The sequence below is a fragment of the Meriones unguiculatus genome, chromosome 7 (assembly GCF_030254825.1).
Source record: "Meriones unguiculatus strain TT.TT164.6M chromosome 7, Bangor_MerUng_6.1, whole genome shotgun sequence".
NCBI lineage: Eukaryota > Metazoa > Chordata > Mammalia > Rodentia > Muridae > Meriones > Meriones unguiculatus.
The window spans coordinates 90885281-90906207 of NC_083355.1; the positions used below are offsets into that span (position 1 = coordinate 90885281).

At 39.1% G+C, this 20927-nt stretch overlaps 1 protein-coding gene across 7 annotated transcripts in view; it reads right to left on the reverse strand.

Moving 5' to 3' along the window:
• Nucleotides 1-20927, reverse strand: part of Numb (NUMB endocytic adaptor protein) — a 107721-nt gene that overhangs the window by 85925 nt on the left and 869 nt on the right. The window lies entirely within an intron of this gene.

The following is a 20927-nucleotide window of genomic DNA, read 5'->3' on the forward strand; positions in this document are numbered from 1 at the left end:
CCAGGTCGGGGGGAGATGGGGCTGCTTCACAACAGCTGACTATGATCTGCCTCATGCTCCAGCAGAGGCATGGTTTTGCCAGCTGCAGATAGTTCCTGCAGTTGTGTGACATTTGGGATTCTGAGGACTTTTCAAAGGACATATAAATGCTAGGGGCCCGAGTGGTGTGGTGGGTTATTGGCTGTTGGTTTCTGTTTGTTAAGTAGTCATGCACAAAGAAGAAACAACAAGAACAACAAGGACTTAGATGTCCTGGCAGTAAAGATCAAATTTGTCCCAAAGGAGCTTGACACCCACCTGTAATCAGCAGGAAGCAGTCTAATGATAATGTAACCCCTTTCTGACCCGATTTTATTCAGGGATCTCTTTCTTTTCCTCTCTATCCTTTTTCTCTCATATCTAGTGTTAGGGGGCTGAAAGGGAAGAAGAAAAGGGGTGGAAAAGGGTGGAAGAAAGAATCCACAAAGCAGTAAAGCCGGGCTACACTAGCCTGCCTGGTAAGCTCCAGATCCTAGTGAGATCTTATGTTTGAGATCCCTGTCTCACACACAAGGTGGATGGCTCTTTACGAACAGAGGTCAACCCAAGCTGACCTCTGACCTTCACATTTAATACACACACAAATACGACAGACAAAGTGTTCTAAACAGCTAGGCCATCTCTCTAACCCCAAAGTGCCTCTTACAAAGTCATTCCCCTCTGAGAAACACTTGCGGTTCATATTTTTCTAAGAATGAATATATAAGGCAGCATACTGAAGTAGTTTTTGTTCATGACTGACCGATTATCTTCAACTTCTAAAAAGTATTATCCTGTATTTCTGACTTGATACAAACACCCTCATGGTTCCAAAGCACTTATATGCACATACAGCTTACAGCATAAAACAAAAATAAAGCCAAGAGCCTGATGTCTTATTATCTCAGCTGAAGGAATAAGGAAGCAGGATAATTCATCAGCTCTAGATAATAGATTCATCAGTACTAGATAATAGATTAAAAGATTCACCCCTCCTCATTCAAACCCATACATTTAGGAAAAAAGAATAGGCAACTTAACTGATATATCTGATAATGCAAAAAAAAAAAAACCTTTCATTCCAGCCATTGTTGTGCATACCTGTACCTCAGCCCTTGGCTTACTCAGAGGTGAAGGATCAAGCCAGCTGGGAAGCACAGTGAGTTCCAGCTCAGCCTAAGCTACCTCCTGACACCATGGGTCTCAAATCATGTCTATCAACATAATAAAATAAAAGCTTCTGAATTCAAGGGGAAGTTTTCATTGCTCCTGTTTGTTTTTCAGTAACAACCATGGTTGGCTAAGCTGTGGTATGTCCAAGGTATGTCCAAGGTACCACACCTCCTACCCTGTTTCACGCACACTCTCCTGTGCCTTTCTCCTAATTCATTCCATTATAACTTTTATAATGATTTTCTGTGACATCTGTACAAATTTCAGTTACGTCAATGGGAGACGGGCAACATAGTTTAAAAGATTATCAGTTACTTATTTCGTAAAATACTACTGTAAATACAAGAATAAGGCAAATTGGTAGTTATACTTTTAAAATTTGCAATTTATCATGGCAAGTGTCTAATTTAAGATTGCTAGGGTATAAACTAAAATTAAACTTAACTGTGTCACCCAAATGTGTCAAAGCATGCCATAAATCTCAGACATGCTGGCGGAAACTATGAATATCAATGAATGAGTATTTTGGAGTTACTATACAGCCATCTAAACAGAAAACCAATAAGGAACTACAGAACCCACTTGAAAATATATGGGGCAGCACAGTGGCACACGCCTGTAATCCCAGCACTCAGGAGACAGAGCCTGTGAGTTTGAGGACACCCTGATCTAAAAAGTGAGTCCAGGACAGCCAAGGCTATACAGAGAAACCTTGAGGGGGGAAAATGAGAGAGAAAAAGAAAATATAAGAGGTATCATTGTATTCATTGTATGTATGTGTATGTACAACACAATAAGCACTGTTATAAAAATGTATAACTGTGTGTATGTACATGCTTTCATAGTACTAAGAGATAGGGACTGCTTCTGGTTTTCAGATGTGGATCTGAAAGATTATACAGGCTTCCAGTCAAGATTGCACAGTAAAATTTCCCAAACAACAACTATAGTTTTTTCTTTTCTTTTCTTTCTTTGTTTGTTTTTTCAGAACAGGGTTTCTCTGTGGCCCTGGCTGTCCTGGAACTCTCTCTGTAGACCAGGCTGAAATCAAACTAAGTGCTGGGATTAAAGATATGTGCCACCATGCCCAGAAACAATTATATTTTAAAATGTCTCAAGTAAAGAAGGTACAGCTGACTGAAAACGTACTATACGCACCCTTTAGGTAGCGATGGGAATATGGAGACAGCATTGCTGAAGCCAGGAACCCATGGGGCAGAAGCAGGCAGTGGCAGTGGGAGTTTGGCTTCTTCGGGGAACAGAAACAATGTTCCACATAAAAATAGAAAATCTACAAAAGCTGGGGTAGGACACCGTATAAAAGCCTGAGGAGCAGGATATGGTGGCATACAACTATATGCCCAGACTAAGAAGACATGGTCTTAAAAACCAAAACCAAACCAAACAAACAAACAAATCAACACTGCCTAAGCTATGGCTTAAAAGAAGCAACTTGGAGAGCGGGGATTGGGGGAGGATGCACAAAAAGAATACCCGCTGCCATACATACCTATTTCTATCCCTGAGACCTATATGGTAGTGAGCGAGAACTGACTCTCATATGCTGTCCTCGCCCTCCAAGTGCGCCCACACTCACACACAAAATAAATAAGGGTTAAGAAAAATAGTAAAAGTAGTCCCAGAAATCCTGGAGAACACAACAAAGCTTCCAAATCAAAGGATTTGTAGTTACAGAGCTAGCAGGTGGCTAGCAGGTGGCCAGCTCTGTAACTACAAGGCAATAGCTACAAAATCATCAGTGTCTCTGCAGTGAAGGAAGGCTAAGGCTGGTTCTAGAGTCAGGGTTCAGAGGCAACTATAAAACTGCTACACAACAGGTGCCCCAGAGGACAATGAAATCTGAGTCTCAAAAGCAGAAGACCTAAAGCTGCTGTTATATCCTGAATGACTCCTTTCTCCATTTCTTGACTCTAGGACTACTAAAGACGGTTTCCACAATCCATCATCCTTCTCAGTATTTATGAAAAGCCTCATCACTTCAGATAACCACAAAGAACCTAGCAAATTCAAATTCTCTCTCTCCTGCAAATAAACCTCATTAAATGCAACAAAATTAAAAATAAAACAAAAACAGATTTTAATGGTAGTATGTAATAACTTAAAAAATAACCATCCAAAAAAAAAAAAACCATCCAAATTTCACTCAGCTAAAAATGTATCCTAATTTGTTGGCTCTGAGTAAACTATGTGACATGGGATTTCTCCTATTTAGCCCTCCTACCATCCAGACACAGGGCTTTGCTACCACGTAGGGAGTGGTTTCCACTTTCAGGATGACACAACTGAAAAGTTCTAAAAAGAAATGAAAACACAGTCTCCACAGAAAACAACTAGAAATAAAAGTTCCAAGTGAATGCTCAAATAAACACCAATTCACCATTCTGTAATTTACAATCTCACTTCTGCCACTCATTAGCCATTCAACTTTAGGTATCTGCCTCGTTCTAAACCTAGAAATAAGAATATACTGAAGGTCTTTCTCAGTCTCTTCTAACATGTTTGGATGGAATATCTTTAAAGTCTAGCTGTCCTTGAACTCAGAGAGATCCACGTTTGTCTGCCCCTGCCTTCTCTGCCTGCAGGAATTAGAGGCATACACCACCACACATCCTCTGTAGCACCTTTTTAAAGACATGCTAGCATAAAGACATGTAACGTTTGCATAATGTTCTCAAGAACTTCAGATTTGCTGGGTGTGGTGGGGCATGCCTTTAATTCCAAGCACTCAGGAGGCAGAGATAGGTGGATCTCTGTGAAGATTGAAGCCTGGTCTACAAAGTGAGTCCAGCACAGGACAGCCAGGGCTCTGTTATACAGAGAAACCCTGTCTTGAAAAATAAAACAAAACACACACACACACAAAAAGAACTTCAGATTTTTTTTTTCAGTGCTAATGAAACCTATTACCACATTCTTCTTAAAGTGACACAGCTGAGTCTAAAAGCAGTTTGAAATATGTTTCTGAGAGACTGTTGAAATAATTTTGTTTGAGGCCAGGCTGGTCTACAGAGTGAATTCCAGGACAGCCAAGGCTGCCTCTAAAAATAAACAAACAAAACAAATAAATTAGTTGTGTTTTTTTTTTTTTTTTTTTCCCTTTTGAAACAAAGTCTCTATGCAAGCCCAGCTGGCCTGGAAGTTGTCATGCAGCTCAAATTGGCGTTTAACCTGTGGAGAATTTCCTGTCTCTGCCTCCCAAACACTGAAATTACAGATGTGTGCCACCATGCCTAGCTTCAAAATATTTTAAAGTATTTTATGAACCAGAACTGTAACTTATATTACTAAACCCCATCTTTTTACTGTACATTTCTGAATCTGAATATGCATAGTCAGGTAGCCTTTATAGCAGTCATGATAAAATATATAGAATATTCAAAAAAAATTCCCACCATGCCCTGTGCAATCAAACCCTCCTTCAATGCCTGGAAACCACCAGACAGCTCTCTGTCCCTGCAGCTTCACCTGCTTTAAAATATCATACAAAGGAACTGTCGAGATGGCTTAAAGGGCTTGCTGTCCCTCCAGAGGACCCAAATTTAAAATATCATAAAAAGGAACTGTAGAGATGGCTTACTAGTTAAAGGGCTTGCTGTCCCTCCAGAGGACCCAAATTTGGACCCCAGCACCCATGACAGAAAGCTCACAACTTCCTGTAGCTCAAACTCTAGGAAATCTGACACCCTCTTCTGTAGACAAACACACAAATAAAAATAAAAATAAATACATCTAAAAATGTTTTAGTGGAATCATGCATAGCTTTAACAGTCTGACTCCTTTCACTTAGCATAAAACATTCATTCATATTGGGAAAAAAATACAAAAACTTATTTCACTGTATGGAGGTACCAAAGTTTCCTAGTTAAAAATACATCAGGATAATTTTTGGTTTGAGGCAATTAAGGCACTAAGCAGATAAGCTTCCGTGTGACTGTACGTTTTCATTTCACTTGCATACATAGCTAGAAGTAGTACTGTTAGATCATTACGGTAAACATACACTTAGCTGTGTATGAAAACCTGACAAACTATGTTAAAAAGAATAAATACCAACAAAAAATATGAGTTTTTGAATCGCTTTAAGGAAAAATAAGCTTAGACCTTATGGTGGTTCAAATGAGAATGATCCCAAAGGCTCATATACTTGACTGCTTTGTTCCCAGATGGTGGACTGTTGGGAACGATTAGGAGGTGTGCCCTTGTTAGAGTAGGTGTTGGAGTAGACCTTCTTGGAGGAGGTCTGTCACTGGGTATGGGCTATGAGGTTTCAAAAACCTATACCAGGCTCAGTGTGTGTGTGTGTGTGTGTGTGTCTGCTGCCTACAGTAAATGTAAAGCTCTCAGCTACTGCTCCACCACCATGCCTGCCTGCTTCCAGCCATGATGACAATGGACTAATCCTCTAAAACTTTAAGCAAGCCTCAATTAAGTGCTTTCCTTTATAAGTGTTGCTTTGGTCGTGGTGTCTCTTCACAGGTATAGAACAATGGTTAAGACAGACCTTATGCCATAAACTTCCCAAATATATCCAGACATTTATCAAAGGAGTTATTTTTCTTGTGACCAATTTAAAGGAAGTAAACGTTAACAAGGAAGTTGGTTAACTCTTACGTTTCCCAAATAGATGAAGATGTCTAAGACTTCAGTATAGCATGCTTGAGATCACACAATAATCCCTATCCACTGGGTGCAGGGGTGCATGCTCAATCCACTGGCTACAATGTGGGTTTAAATTATCTTATGGCTGTACAAATAAGATATTCTATTTATTTTGGATGTATATAAGAAAACAAAGAGCTGGAGAGATGGCTCAGAGGTTAAGTAAGAACACTCACTAATCTTCCAAAGGTCCTGAATTCAATTCCCAGCAACCACATGGTGGGCTCACAACCCATCTATAATGAGATCTGGTGTGCAGGCAGAATGTTGTATAAATAATAAATCTTAAAAAAAAAAAGGAAGAAAACAGAAAGACAGTTGATATTCCAACTCACTTGTTCATCTAGGCTCTCAGAAGTAGTTCTTTGTTTTTAATGAGATAAAATTATGAACTCTCCACTTTCTTTCTATCAGTCCCCTAGTTTCATTTCCTTTCTTTATCCAACTTAGATTTCATAGCTCATCAATACAATTATTCCTGTCCCTCAACTCAATGTCTCTTTTGTCTCTCCCCTTCAAATTTTCTTAGCAAAACTGCAAATAACCTTCCATCTGAACAGATTATTATCATAAATTTACAATCAACCTCAAACACAACATTACCCTACAATCTCCTCTATTGAGAAGTTTTCTTCATTTTTTAACTATCTAACACTCCTTTCAACTAAGACACTTTTTGGCCACTGACAATGGTACAGCAGGTAAAGGTGTTTACTGCCGGGACTAACAACCTAAGTTCAGTCACCAGAACCCACATGGTGGAAAGAAGAGACCCAACTCCCACAATTTGACTTCTGAATCTGCATGCACAGCATGGCACACATGTGCATACAAGTATTTGATCACCAGCACCACAAAAGTTACTTTTCCTTCTTCACACCACACTAAGTTCTAACCATCAACCAGCTCCTTCTCCTCCATCAATGTGTTGGCTCCTTCTACACCTTTCTGACAATTCAAATGTCAGTCTTAGGCATGGCCTTCAACAAGACCAAAACGGGTTCTCCTGTTGTCTCATCTGCATATTCTCGCGTATGCTTGAGTACCTATGTATGCAGGTGCACTCACAACTGTGTGCAAACAGTCGCCAGAGCTTGACAACGGGTGGCCTTCTCACTTGCCTTCCACCTTACTTTTTGAGACAGGGTCTCTCACTTGAACCTGAAGCTCATCATTTTGGCTAGACGTGAAGAACTCCAGGATCTGCCTGTCTGTAACCACCAGCACTAGGGTCATAGGAACACAACACCATAAAACTTTTTACATGAGTGTTGAAGATCTGAACTTAAGTCTTTACTCTTGTACAACAAGCACTATGCCCAATAAGCCATCTCCCCATCCCTCACTGTATTTTCTTAAATAACATCTTAAATTTAAGCCATCACTATCACAAGATGGTATGTTCTAAAAGGAAGGCAAAATTGAATTAAAACCATTTGAAACTAAAAGTTAAGATCTGAGGCCAAATGGCCAAACAATGGCTGGTTGTGAGCCTAGCCTTCAAGGGCAGAACCATCTCTCCAGCCTGCACTATCATGCCTTACATGCAGATTAAATACAAAAATGTTCCAAGCAACCACGAGACTTCAATGTTCCTAAACCAATGAACGATTCTATATACAAAACTCAAAAAAAGTAATTCTATAATACACAGCCTTAATAGTATGCATTGTCATTTAAGTTATCAAAGCTCCCAATGATCAACAGCAAATGTTTAAGTCCAAAATTCAATAAATTATAACTATAGCATAAAACTTTGAAAAGTCATTTACTTGGAATAATTGTTTTTCATTTTATTTTTAATTACAAATTAGCCTTTGCTCTTACAGTAAATAAGTCTAGATATAGAGTAATAAAATATACTTGCTAAAATATTTAGGGCCTTGGGAAATGGCTTAGTCACAGTAGGGTTTAGCTCTCTAGCACCCACATAAAAAGCAGAGGATGGCAGTAAGAGACCATGTCTCAAAAAAAAAATGTGGGTGTGGAAGGGATGGAGCTGGATGGGGATCAGTGATTAAGAGTACTGGCTGCTCTTTCAGAGGACCCAGGTTCAGTTCCCAGAACCTAGATAATGACTCACAACTATATGTAACTCCAGTTTCAGGAAATCTGACACTCTTCTGTCCTCCACAGGCACCAGGCATGCATGTGGCACATAGACATACATGCAAGCAAAATACCCATATGCACAAAATAAAACAAAAAAATTAAAAAAAATTAAAAAATTTAAAAAATAAAATAAAAAAATAAATTTAAAAACTGCTTAAATACAGTGCAGAATAGCTGAGGATATACCCAACATTGACGTATGACCTTCACGTATGCATGCACACCCACTTTCCATAATGATCCCTGAGCTTCCAATGCAGGAGCTGTGTTATACATACATTAGTTGGAACAGGGCTCCACAACTCTGCATTTTGACCGGTTGTGTTTTTCTGTAATTACTCTGCTGCAAAGAGAAATGTCCTTGATGAGGTGTGAAGACTACACTTGTCTGTGGGTATAAGGATAAATATTTAGACTGTAATTACAGATTATACTGATTTAGCACAAGAGTGGTTGTTGCTATACTAAGCCAGTAAATGCTGGTTTAGCAAAATGGCAATATATTTCTCCTCCATGAAAAAGAGTATTTATAAGCCAGGAAAAAAAAAAATCATGAAACAATTTTCTACTGATTATTTGTGTTCCCTGAAAAGCTCCTGAGTTTCACTGTTAATGAAAATGCAAACTGGCACCATCTCCAGAAAGGAACCGTGCAGTGCTTTTTCCAAGCCTGAAAGTCTGTTAATACACTCTGAGTTAACAGTTCTACTTACAAGAATCTATTCTGAGAATACAGAAATATGAACAAAGATTTATAGTTAACAGGGTTCTCTGGGAACAGTGCTCTCAGTGGCTTAGAGCACCAGCTGTTCTTCCGGAAGCTATAGGTTCAATTCCCAGCACCCACATGGCAGCTCACAACTCTAACTCTGGCTCCGGGGAACTCTTTCTACCTCCACAGGCACCAGGTGTGCATGTGGTGTACTTACATACATATAGGCAACGCACCCACAGGCATAAAATACATTTTTAAAAAATGTTCACTCGAGTTTTATTTGCAGTTTGAAATTAAACAATCTAAATGTTAGTGCTATGAAAACTGACTGCACAAAGGCTATACCAATTAATGAAAGTCCAAAGCAGTTGTAAACTATTTTCAAATACTTATCATGTTAAAATGCATATTATATATTTAAAAGAGGGGAGAGGAACAGAATCAATTAAAACCAAGTATGTATGAAAATGCTGTAAGAAAATATTTTACTTTGTATGCTAATTAAAAACTAAAGTTCCAAAAAATAAAATTAAATTAAATTAAAAAAAAAAAAAAAAAAACTAAAGTTCCTCACTATACTCAGATACAGTGGTACAAACCTGGAATACTACACCTGGGAGGTTGACGCATAGGGATTCTGAGTTTGATGCCAAGTCTGGGCTTCACAGTGAGTCCCTATCTCAAAGAGGGAGAGGAGGAAAGCAGGTTCAAAAATGAGGTAGAGGGCCAGGCAGGGGACAAAACTCCAATTTTACAAAACAACAAAAGAAAGGAAAAGCGGCAAAATCAAGCCAGCAACGTGCTTTCCCAGAAAATCAGTTCATATCTGGCAAAAAAAAAAAAAAAAAAAAAAAATGGCCTCATATTCTGAAACAGAACCCTACAAATAGAAAGGAGACCATAAAACTCAAATACAAAATACATATGTATATATGTAGAGATAAAAGATAGATATATGGTTAGGTATTTCCCATTGCTTTTAAGACATCCATAAGAGATAAAGGCCTGTTAAAACTGTGAGAAGGGACTGGAGAGATAGCTCAGCACTGGCTGCTCTTTCAGAGGATCCCAGTTTGATTCCCAGCATCCACATGGCAGCTCACAACTGGTTGCAACTCCAATTTCAGGAGACTTGACACTCTCCTTGATCCTCTGCAGGCACTGCATGCACATGGTGCAAAATCATACATATAAACACACACCCACTTATGTAAACAATCAATTTTCAAAAAAATCATAAGGAAAACACTAAAACCCCAATTTAGTGGTGAGGATGTTGTTCAACAGTAGACTACCTGCCAAAACTGTAAAAGGTCCTGGGTCCCTCAGCACTGAAAAAAACAAACAAAAACAAACAAACAAACAAACAAAAACGTGTGCGTATACATTTTTAGTAACATTATATATATATGTATATTTTAACTCTAACTCAAGAAAAGAGTTCTATAAGTAAGTTTCTTCAAAATGCCAAATAATTCTCATAAGTTGAAAGATACTTATTTTTTCTTTTCTTGGTAATACTAAAGATCAAACCTTGTGCCTCATGAACACTAGAAAAGTACTCTACCAATGAAGAGCTGTATCCTCAGTTCACATATTACTTAAAAACAACCAAAAACATTACTATTACTGTTTGTATATGACTGTGTGAGAGCATATGTCATGACATGCATATAAAGATCAGAGGATAGCTTGATGAAGTGAGTTCTCTCTTTCCACCTTTACGTGAGGTTCCTGGGTTCAAACAGACTGTCAGGCTTCCAGTGCAAGCGTCATAATCCACTGTCATCTACCAGCCCATGGAAGCCAGAGAGCACATCAGTCCCTGGAGCTAATGTGGGCAGTTTTGAATTGCCCAAGAACAGAAATCTGGAAGCATAGCAAGTACTTAAAAATAAATAAATAAATAGATAAGAAGATTTATTTATTATTCGTATTTACGTGTGTGTCTGTGTGTGAGTGTCTGTGCGCCATATGCAGGCAGGTGACAGAGACGGAGGGCGCTGGACTCCTAGAACTGGCAACACACAGTTGTGAACACCTAGTGGCGGGAACCAGACCTGGGTCCTCTGCAAGGCCCTCAAGGTTCTTAACCACTGAGCCATCCCTCCAGTCCTGAGTGGTAAGTACTTTAACAAGAAGCCATGTCTTCAGCGACCACATATGAATTTTGTGTGGACACATATTTTTCTTTCTATTGGATATGTATCTAGTAGTGGTATTGTTGGGTTAGTGTGTGTGTAGAATTGGTTGTCTACTGGAAACCTTTGTGTGGGTGCAGGGATCGAACTTAGCTGTTCAGACTTGTGTGGCAAGTGCTTTTACCCATTGAGCCATATTTACATTTCCACAGGCAGTAAGGACAGAAATTTCAATTTCTTTCTTCCGTTTTCTTTTCCTTTTGATATTTTGAGACAGGGCATCATGTAGCCCAGGCTGACCTTCTACTATGTTGCAGTGGTTGACTATGAATTCCTTGTCCTTCTCCCTCCACCTCCCAAGTGTGGGATTGTGAGTGTGCCAGATCACACCAGGCTAAGGGCCTGGATTCTTCATACTCTCGTGTGCACCTGCTCTCGTGTCTGCCCATCCCCACGTGCTGGGATCCATACAAGGGACCACCACCGAGTGTTACACTCCCCAGGACTTATTTTTTATTTGTTTTAATACAGGTTATACTATATCGCCCAGGCTAAACTTAAATTTATAGTTCTCCTGCCCCAGCCTCCCTGGAACTGAGATTACAAGCAGGTGTGTACCATCATGATAAAACTACTTACAGCCTTTCTAATAAATCTAATAAATGCAAGTAGACTTGCATTTCTCTGATGGCTAATGATGTTGAGAATTTGTGTGTGCTTATTGGCCTTTTGTATCTTTGAAGAAACGTCTATTCAGATCTTCTATCAATAGTCATTATATTTTAAAAATTAATTATCTTTTCATTGTTATGAATGAAAAGTTATGAATTTGTTATAGGTAAGTCTATAACACGATTTGAAAATCTCTACTATCTATAAATAATTTTCTACATATTTTCTGTATTATGTACTGACATGTATAACATAGTCTCTCATGTTATATATTTCCATATTTTCTACCAATTATGAGCTATTTTGAGGTAAATTTTGTATATAGGTGTGGAAGGAACCCAGCTCAACTTTTTGTATTTATTTATCTAATTGTCCCAAAACTTGGGATGCTGAGAGAGGAGATGTGCTATGAGTTCAAGAGCAGCCTGGACTAAACAGCAAGCACCACAGTAAGAGCCTGTTTAAAACAAACAAACAAAAAGGATTAATAGTAGCATTAAATTAAATCATCCAATAAAAGAAATGATGTTAATTTAAAAAAAAAAGTTTATTTTCCTTCCCACTTGGCAAAAACTTACTTACTTGAAACAGGTTCCAGTTATATGCTAGACACAGCCGTTAACTACACAATAGAATACTGGTTTTTAGTCCCAGTCAACAAGCTAAAACAACAAAACCAAAAATAGTTAACTGCTTTAAAATGTAACTTCTTTCTCTACCTTTTATTTTTTTGGTTTTTTGAGACAGGGTTTCTCTGTGTAGCCTTGGCTTTATAGATCAAGCTGGCCTCAAACTCACAGCAATCTACCTGCCTCTGCTTCCCTGAGTGCTGGAATTAAATGCATGCAATACCATGCCCGGTTTAATTTTCATTTTTAAAAAGATTTCATTTTTATTTATGTTGGTGTTTGTTTTGTATTTACTTACATATGTGTTTGTCTGTTGTGGGGGTTATACATGGGCACAGCACCACAGAGGCCAAAAGAGGGGGCTGGATGCCTTGGAGCTAGAATTACAGGAGATGATGAGCTACCTGACATGGGTGCCAGGGACCAAACTCTGGTCTTCTACAAGGGCAGTATGTATTTTTTTTTTAATTAAATTTTTGCTTTTTATATTAATTACAGTTTATTCACTTTGTATCCCAACTGTAGCCCCTTCCCTCCTCCCCTTCCAATCCTCCCCTTTCTTATCTCCTCCTATGCCCCTCTCCAAATCCAAGGAAAGGAGTAGTCCTCCTATCCTATCAGGTCTCATCAGAACTGGCTGCATTGTCCTCCTCTGTGGCCTGGCAAGGCTGCACCCCATAGGGGGAGGTGCTGTATGTGCTCTTAGCCATGTCTCCAGCCTCATATGTAAAATGTTAAAAGACCACTTTTTTCCTAACTGCCAAATAGCATATAATTACAATATTTGGGGTATTAGCCCGTCTTACAAGGAGAACTCTCTCAGTCTAAAGTTGTTTTAATTATAACATAACAATTTACCCATATCATATACTGAATGTATACTACAAACAAGGCAATTACAAAATGCTTTTATTTATCATTATCAAATTTGTAATGACATAGATTTAATTTTATAGATGAAAAAACTGAGTGTTAGACAATAAACTGTCCAATCCATAAATAAGATAAAGAGAATTCGTTCATACAATTATAAAACTTGGGTTTTGTCCATTTTATCATGCTTCCTCTAGACATAATCACGTCTTTTCCCATTTATTATATGACAGGTTCAGCTATGTCTCTGTAATAATCAGGTTTCCCTGTGGCTCCAGATTTCTACGACTCTAGATTTGTCTTTTTGTTTTAAAAAGAGAAAAGGATTTATTTTAATGAAGGAATACCAAGAGCTAAAATAATTATGGTTTAGATTCATTGCCCACTGGCTCGTATGTCAACACCTGGTAACTAGATGGTGGCACCGTCTGGGGACAGGGTTCAACCTTTAGAAGATGGGGTCTAACTGGGGTCTAGCAGGTTTCTAGGGGCAGGCTTTTAGAGTTATAGCTTGGCTTCATTTCCAGCCCAAGTTTTCTATTTTCCGGCCTGCCTCAATGCAACAAGCCATGCTGAAAGTGCCAACTACTAAGGACAGAGCCACGGCGGCCACGCTTTCTCTGACAAGATGGACTATATTCCTACTAAACCACGACTCAAAACAAACCTCTCCTACCTTAGTTTGCCAGGGTGACAAAGGTTATCTATTACTGACAATTAGTAGCAGGAATGTGGCTGCTGCTGTAATACGCCTGACTGTGTGGTTCACAGGCCTTTGGAACTAATTTGTGGAAAGAATGTGGAAGAGTTTGGATGAGCAAGCTAAACAAGTCTTAGAACACTGTAAACAGAGCTTAACAGGCCATTCTGGTGGAAGTCTGGAAGAACAGAATGCAATTCAACATTCAGACTTACTCATGAAGCTTTGAGAGAGAGAAAGACTTAATAGGAATGAGCTAGCCCAATTCATGTTATATTCTGGGGGTGGGGAGAATCTGGCTATATTCTATATCCTTATAATTTGAGTGTGGTCGAATTCAAAATGAATTAACTACCTGGCAGAGAAAATTCCAATACAGCACAGCATCTAGGAGGTGGCATGTTTATTGCTGGCTGCCTTCAACTAGGTTTTCAATGAAAATTCTAGGGCAAACTGGAGCAGAAAGACATGAAAAAAATGTGCAGTTTGTCAAGGAAAAAACATAAGAACATTTCAAGTTGCATACAAGGTGAATGTGGACAGATGCCCATATTCAGTTATTAAACCAACTATACTGAAGAAAAGCCATACACTTTGAAAGACCCCACCCATGTTCTAGGGTATAACAATGCAAACTCTGGAAAACCTTCAATTAAAAAGACAGTGCCTTCGGAGGGAGAGTGTTTGAACGGAGAGTGCCAGAGCGGTGGCGCCCTGATCCAACAGGACCACCTAGGATTCACCCACCCAGGTACTCAGACACTTGCTACAGCTACAATGTGGGAATAAGCTACATGATAAGCTGGCAACAGAACCTGGCACCGTCCAGGTGGTGCTGATTTTGGAGGCATACTTGTGCCAATGTTGCAGAAGAAAGCCAATGAGGCCTTGCAATATGTAAACAGAGAAGGCTCAACAAAGGAGGCCCTGAGAAGGTGATGTGTGCTGCTTTTGAGGGGGAAGCCTAAGTTGCAATGGAAACCCAGCATGCTGGAGATACTAGGAACAAGAGCAGTCTGCTGAAAAAGCTACAGGTACTGAGAGGGACCAGTCCTAGAGAAAGGCCACATGTGCTACTTGTGACAGTACTAAGGCAGATCTCCAGTCCACTGAAGTATGCAGTATCACCATAAACCCAGAAGCCAGATACAGAGTTACAGGAGCCACCTTCAGAGTTATAGGATTTGTTGTCTGCCCTGAGTTTTAGTCTGGCTTCAGCCAATTTCTCCTTGCTAACCTCATTCTTCCACCATGCAATGGAAGTATGCTACCTGCTTTTATTTTATAAGTAATCAGCTAAGAGTCTGCCTTAAGTATCAGAAGAGACTTTGGGCTTTGAACTTTAGTAACTGTTGGTATTGCCACAGTTATGTGGACTCTTGAAGTTGAACTAAGTGTATTTCACATACTGAGATGGTACCTGAGCCCATGAGGGACAAGAACAGAGAAAAGTTTTGGTTTGAATGTAAAATATCCACTACAACTCTGGTGTTTCAACACTTGGCATCCAAGTCATGCTATTCTGGGGAAGTTGTGGAACCTTTAGAAGCTGCCCAGTGGGAGGAAGTGGGTCTCCAGGCAGTAGGTCTTAAGGACTCTAGAGCTCAGCTCCAGTTCTAGTCCAAGCTCTCTGCTTCATAGTCTACCAGGACATAAGAAGCTACAACCCAAGTTCCTCCTGCTACAGATGAGCCCCAGCCGCATGCTATCCCTGTCTTTAAGCTACAAGCTGAAAGTGAGCCCTTCCTCCCTTCAGCTGCTTCCTTCTGGAAATGTCACAGTGATGAGGAAAGCAACTAACACATTCTTATACTACAAAGCAATAATAAGGGAAGCCTGAGAGACGGATCAGCAGTTAAGAGCACTTGCTGCTCTTCTAGACGCCCCAGGTTCAATTCCCAGTACCCACATGGTAACTCACAACCATCTATAACTCCAGTTTCAGGGGCTCTGATGCCCTCTTCTGACCTCTGAGAGTACCAGGCATGCACAGCGCACATACCTTTATGCAGGAACACACATACAAATAAAAATATGAAAATAAAAACAAAAATTTTAAAAACTAGTAATGTTATCCACAATACAACTAAAATGTATAAAGATATATGTATGCACATCTTTCCAAAGCAAAAGATAATCAAGATCAATCTTGAATAAAGTTAAAATTTTACTGAGTTTCTAAGTTCTTCATTTCTCTCACTTTGCCTTCATTCAATTGCTATACTCATTTCAATCCCCCTTCTTCTCTACAAAAGGGGAGGCAAATTCCATTCTGACACAATACCTATAATTCAGGACTCTAGAGGTGAAGACAGAAACACCAGGAGTTCAAACTACATTATAAGTCTGAGGTCAGTCTAAGGCACAGAAAACCTGCATGAAAAAATGCATAACAAACACACACACAAACATACACACACACACACAAAAAAAAAAAAACCTAGGAAAAAAAGCTAATAGTCATTTTCTGAATTAATACATAAACAACATAATAATCAAGTTACCATAATTAAGCTTTTGGTGTCTAGTAAGATAATTCAAGACTCTGATAACTAGTTTAAAGAATGTAAGGGCTAGACATTATGTCTTGGTACATACCTGAATGTCCAGTACTCAGATCACCGAGGTTAAAGGATCATGAGTTTAAATATATCTGGCTGCATAACAAATTACTGACCAGACTGAACTACGGATTGAAACCCTACTTCCAAATAAAATTATCCTAGGTATTCTTAAGGCTGAAACGAAAACTCAGTATTTCAATACTTGCCTAGCACATTCAAAGCCATGAATCTGAGTTCCAGCATCTCAAAATTAACTAAATAAGAAAAAGAACTAAAAGCATAAGGTAGCAACAAACAAGTATCAAGAGACTAGGGGTGCAGCCCAATGGTCAAATACTTGCTTAGCAAGCATAAGGTCCTGGTTTTGATCCCCAGAACTTCAAAAGCAAAACAGAGCCAATGAGGTGGCTCAGCCAGTTAGGAACTTGTTGCCAAGTCTGACTCCTGTACATGTGTGTGCGTGTGTGTGTGTGTGCGCGCGCACGCGTGCGTGTGCACATACACGTCACTTAAAGCTGCAACAATAAATGAAAAGAAACAGTGGCAAGAGAAGGGGAAGTCACTGAACATTAATGGCTAACAGCTCCTTGGCTAATCTAAGATTTCTTATAAACCCACAGGGCTGAGGCAAGGCTGAGCTCAGTGGCGGAGTGCTGCCTAGCATACACGCAGCCCGGGGTCAGATCGCCAGCACTAAGCTGGGGGAGGCATGAACCCAGACACCCCTGCCTATCCTCTCATCCTCCTGAATGCACAAACCTCAGTCTATTTACTTGCATTCTAGCATTATTTCCTGAGTGGAAGAAAACAAAAGTTATGGGAAGCAGCAGAAACTGTAGAGAACTAAGAATAAGTCCAGAAAGTTGCAAATAGGATAGTCCTCCTTTACATATGTCACTCCAGGAAAACTGCCAAGAACAGCTCACTCCTCTAGCCACATTTCCTGCAGATCCTCCAGACTCCTCCTTAAGCATGTCAGTATTCTCCTCATTCTCTCTTAATTTCAAACCTCCTTTTGCATCAAGATTTCAAAGTGCATAGTTTGTTCTCTCCAAAATTCCCCTGTACCCATGTCCTACTTCTGAATATGTGTCCTAAAGCCTTGTACAGTATTTCTACCTCTAATGATGAAATTCACAGTATGTTATAAGACCACAATTTCTTTCTAACTAAGTATTTATCATAATACCAAGGTTAAAAAAATAGAGCTTCTCAAGTATTTTACTAAATAAAGTATTTTTTTAAAAGGTGGTAAGTTTACTATGGGATCTTTTCTGACAAAAGAATACTTGAAGTAAAAGTAAAAACCACACAGAGGGAGCCTATGCTTTTACAGACTGGATTCCTAGGCACCAGCATTTTCAAGGATTTACTGTATGAGCAGAAAGAGTTGAGCAGAAGCCGTTATAATGGAAAGAGAGAGCTTCCCGAAACAAAAATTAAATTAACTATTACTAATTAAAATTTCACTTAAAAATCACTTATCTAATAAACCCTGATAAGTGAAAGTGAGTCCAAAGTCCAGTTAGGAAAGGTTTATTTGGGATTTAGAAACTATCATTTATTCAACTACAGATTAATAAATTTCATTGTAAAAGGAGCTGAGCAAGCAAAGCTATTTATAGGTAAGTATGATTAAACTATGGGTGAATAATACATTAACCGAATAAAGTCCAGTTATTAAAGCAAGTAATCTAACTGCTGAATAGCCAACATGATGAGGAATGAACTTTTACATTTTTCTCCATACTTATGATTTTAATTCTCCCATCCCTTAGTGCAGAACTAATGATCTATATAAACATACAAAGACTTAAAGAGCCATCACACTAGTGGTAGGAATACTGCATTTAATTCAATGTAAAAAACTGAAAATTTACATTTGTGGAAGGTTCATCCACCCCAACCCCCAAATAGTGAATTTATTTTGTGAAAAGACTACTGAAATCAAACATAAAATGATTATATGTTTTTTTGGCCTTACATTTGATATTTTATTTTGGAAGCAAAATTCTGTTTCATTTGGAACCATCTGAAACAGAATTAAGAAGATGTGAAAAAACTAAAAAATACTGATGCAAAACCACAGCAGTATTTCCTCGCATTTCATAAAAACATTAATGAAAGGTTACATAATTCCCTAGATTAAAAATTTTCAGAGAGAACTGCAAGAGTCGTCTTTTTCAGTTTTTAGTACTGATTTCTTTACTCTTAAATCCATAAAAATAAATCTAAATCAATTCCATCTAGTTTTCAGTTTTGGTTTTTGCTGTGTTGTTGCTGTTTGAGGGCGTCACCAAGAGTGGTGTTGCACCTCTTTCCTCCCAGCACTTGGGAGACAGCAGCAGGTGATCTCTTGAGTTCCAGGTTGGCCTGGTCTACAACAGAGCCAGTTCCAGGACAGCCTGGGCTACACAGAGAAACCCTGTCTCAAAAAGACAAAAAACAAACAGTAAAAGAGAAAGAGAAAAAGGGCTTGAAATCTATGTAACCAAGGCTAGCCTACAACCAACATCAATCCCCCTGCTTCATGCTCCCAAGTGTCTGAATTATAATTGTGCACCATCATGCCTAGCAGCCATCTGGTTTTCAAGAGAAAAAAAAAAAAACACACTAATCCGAGAGTAAGACAAAACACTCAGATCCAGTCTTATTGTCTTATTGCAGCTTTAAATATACTGTAAATTTCATTTAGGTTCCTCAGACAAGTTTTTATAAGATACACAGAACCCAGTTTGCTCTCAGGGCAAAAAAACCCCACCAAAACAAAAGCTCCTTCACAACCCACCAGTATCTCTGTGGCTAAGCCTCTACCCCATCAGCACTTTTCTCTCTCCTCCTCCCTCTCCCCTTTTGTCGTTTGAAGACCGGTCTCATTCTCTAGCCCAGGCTGGCCAAGCTCTTCCAGCAATCCTCCTGCCTCAGATGTCACAGTGCTGAAATCAGTCTCTGAACAGAGCTTTCTTTTTATTTTTTTTCTTTCTTGAAATGTACATTCTGTGTGTGTTTAGCTTTCATACATGAAATATCCTAAACCAGTTCAATTTCAAGAGAGCGGCTTGATGTTAATCTATCCGTACATGTGTCTTTTACAGTACAGTGAACAGAAGAAAAACTGGTAACTATGAGGGCACGAGGGCACGTGTGAAACAAAAGTGGGCCATCTGAGAAACACCACTATTTGTCTCAGATTCCTCTTAAGGACTCATGCCAGATTCTCAATATCCAAAAAGATTCTCCAGGATCAGAGGCACAATGCAGTATGTAATAAGATCAAACTGATGAATCCTAATGGAGTATATCACCACCTGCAAACTACTACAAAGTAAAGATCAATAACTTAATCCCTTAATATTGAAGGAACACTTCTGCCATATTGCATGACTCAAAAAAAGTTTGTCAAACTTTGCTGACTGCAAGACATATATTTTATATTGTGACCTAAAGCATGTATATAAGACATTTCCCTAAACAATTTTTCTTCATTAAGTCTTTAGTGTATTGTTTTACTTTCAATAATCCAGTTGTTTGTTTTTTTAAGATACTAAAAAAAATATTCTTGGGTTAGGGGAGTAGAACTCAGTGGTAGGGCCCATGCCTAGCACATGTGAGATACTGAGTATCATCCACAGTACTGGTGTGGGGGATACCCTAATAAGATGTGTTCTCTCTCTTTTTCTCTCTCTCTCATAATTTGCTTCTATCTCTTCAGCAAGATGGGCAGGTATTCTGGTATTTTAAGGTGGCCGATTGCTACTGTTTTTCATTAAAGCAAGGTGTTCTCAGAATAAGATCCCTTGAAGAACATTAAGCATCACTTGAGATAAATTCTTGGACCCCACCCTAGGCCCTCTCAAGTCAGAAACCTCAGGTGGAGCCAACCAATCTGTAAGAAGCCAGAGAGCAACTGTGTTTACAATCGTTACATGGATCTTTCCATGTAACGACCCAGTACTGAGTTCCATGCCAGTCACCACTCCAAAAACTCTAGGAATATATAATTTCTTTTTGAAACACCTGTAATCTCAGCACTCAGGAGACCACAGCAGAGGGATTTCTCTGAGTTCAAGGCGAGCTTGGTATATACAGAAACCAGCCAGGGCTGCAGAGTAATACTCTTTCTCAGAAACACATGGATGGATACATACATACATACATACATACAATTTAATGGGAAAAAATACCATTAAGTAAAAACTATTAGTATTGCCAGATACGTGCTGGTCCAAGAATTCTAAGTCCTTTTCAATTTAACAGGGCATGTCATGAATATCCTCTTTCTGATCAAGTCACAGTTTCACCCCTTTAGTTCAGCTACTCCTCCCCTTTTCCTCTCAAATTTCCCATCCTGCTGATGTCCTTATTTTCCAGTATTTTCGCTGTCATCCTAAAACTAATTTCTAAAGCCCTAGCCTCCAAGACACTTTAACCTTGCTTTTAAGGACAGCGTCTCTGGTCCAACTTGGCATATTAGTAATAATTAAGTTTCTCCTCTTTCCGGAAGCCCTCGCTGACACCCCTGTTCAATTCTCCGTATCAACTGTCCTGACCACTCACCTACTCCGGGGCAAGTTTTCCCAGATCTTTCAAACTCCCTTCCTCCGGGGAAATTACTCTTTTCTCCCCTCTTACCTCCATCCCATTTTGCTT